Source organism: Camelina sativa, chromosome 7 (assembly GCF_030686135.1).
Source record: "Camelina sativa cultivar CO46 ecotype springtype chromosome 7, ASM3068613v1".
Lineage (NCBI taxonomy): Eukaryota > Viridiplantae > Streptophyta > Magnoliopsida > Brassicales > Brassicaceae > Camelina > Camelina sativa.
This window is the reverse complement of record NC_141886.1, coordinates 5,525,539-5,527,730: the sequence shown is the minus strand read 5'-3', so window position 1 is coordinate 5,527,730 and position 2,192 is coordinate 5,525,539. Positions and strand designations below refer to the sequence as shown.

General features: G+C 42.0%; 1 non-coding gene across 1 annotated transcript; it reads right to left on the bottom strand.

Moving 5' to 3' along the window:
- Positions 1-413: 413 nt before the first annotated feature.
- On the bottom strand, positions 414-520 carry LOC147940901 (small nucleolar RNA R71). Its single transcript, XR_015563005.1, has one exon. It is a non-coding gene; the product is annotated as a small nucleolar RNA R71 (small nucleolar RNA).
- Positions 521-2,192: the final 1,672 nt, after the last annotated feature.

Sequence of the window (2,192 nt, the reverse complement as noted above, 5' to 3'; positions counted from 1 at the left end):
ACGCTAAGAACCCAGTTCAAAGACAGGATCAAAACCAGGATCTGATCAGGACTATTGCAGACTTCAACATAGCTGATTTGATGTACGAAAACCGCTATGCAATTGTTCCACCTCCTTTCTCGCGGAGTGACTTTGAGTTGAAGCCTGCCTACTTCCAGCTAGTTGGACAGAGACCCTTCTCTAACCTGCCAAATGAGAAAGCTCTGGATCATATTGAGCACTTTGAAGACCTGGTGACTAGCATCAAAGCCAATGGTGTGACTGAAGACTACATCTACTGCAAGCTCTTCCCATATTCACTTGCAGGAGAAGCATCTCAATGGCTAAAACAGTTGCCAGCTGGATCTTTGACATCTTGGCAACAAATCAAAGTGGCTTTCCTCAATTTGTTTTATGACGATGCAATGTCAGATGAGCTGAGAGTCAAGTTGTCCTCGTTCAAACAAAGACCTGATGAAGCTTTCAAGGCAGCTTGGGTGAGATTCAAGGCATATCAGAGAGACTGTCTACACCATGACTTTTCAAGAGTGCAACTGCTGAGTATCTTTAATTCAGAGGAATTGACTGGGAATATCAGTTAGCTTTGGATGCTGCAAGCTATGGAAACTTCAAGACAAGATACCCAGATGAAGCTGAGAACTTGATTGAGAACCTAGCCTCCAGTAATAGTACTAAGAGAGCTGATGCTGAAAGAAAGAGACTACATGGAGGATTTGATGCAAATCAGCTTGCTTTAGTCAGTGCAAAGCAAGATTCTGTTCACAATCTCTTGGTTGGCAAGAAATCAGTTCACTTTGCTGCTGAAGTTGAAAATTTTGAACCAGAACTTGAGCAAGGGCATGAAGAAGAGGATGTGAACTATGTCTATGGAAATCAAGGTCAGAGGTTTGGTAATCAGCAAGGTAGCAGGCCTTACGGTGGAAACAGCCAGCGCAGTAACTTTCAGGGTAATTCTTCTGGTTTCACACCCAAGCCTGAGTATCAAAAGCAGCAACAAAGCAGTGGATACACAAGGACTTATGGCAATAACTAATATCAGTCCCCTCCTCCAAAAACAGCTGAAAGTAGTAAGATGGAAACTATGCTTGAGCAGCTTTTGCAAGGTCAGGAGCAGATGACAGTGACTTTCAATGGGAAGCTTGACAATGTCTACACTGAACTTAATGGAAAATTTGAAGCTTTGAACATTCATGTCAAGAAGCTGGAAAGTCATGTTGCACAAACAGCGGGATCCGTCAAAAGGCAAGAGGGATTTCTCCCTGGGAGAACTGAATCAAATCCCAAGAATTCATGCAATGTAATAACTTTGAGAAGTGGTAAACTAGTCCATCCTATACCCCAGAAGATTAATGCCTAGATCAGTAGCTCTCAGCATGGGAATGACAGACTTCAAGCCTACCAAGATCACTCTAATCCTTGCGGATCAGTCAATTCGTATTCCTGATGGTGTTCTTGAGGATGTTCCAATTAAGATTGGAGAATGCTTGATACCAACTGATTTTGTGGTACTCAAGTATGAAGAAGAACCTAAGGATCCTCTTATCCTTGGAAGATCATTCTTAGCCACTGCTGGAGCTATAATTGATGTCAAGAAGGGGCAAATTAGGCTTAATGTTGGTGATCTGCAAATGTGTTTTGATATGGACAAGCTGGTCAAGAGGCCAACCATTGATGGTCAGACATTCTATGTAGACACCTTGTCTAATCTTGCTGAAGAGATATTCCAGGAGTTGCATCCTGAGGATCCACTAGAGAAGGCATTGATTGCTTCTGCTGAAGAGGTTGAGCATCTAGATGACATTGCTGTTGGGTATGTCAAGCTACTTGATGCTAATGAACAAGTGAAGAAACTGGTTGCACAAGAGGAATTAGTTAGTACTTCTTCACAAGCTGAAATTTTTTCTGATTGGAGTCTAGAGAAAGCTCGAAAGTTTGATCTCAAGCGACTTCCTACAGGTTTAAAGTATGCATTTCTAGGTGATAATTCTTCTTATCCTGTTATTGTTAGTGCTTCCTTGAACAATGCAGAGCTCACTTTATTGCTAAGCAAGCTGCGCAAGTTTCGTAAAGCTCTTGGCTATTCTCTTGATGATATTGCAGGAATCTCTCCATATATGTGTATGCATAGGATTCATCTTGAGGAGGGAGCTAAGACATCTATTGAGCATCAGAGGAGGCTGAATCCAAATTTG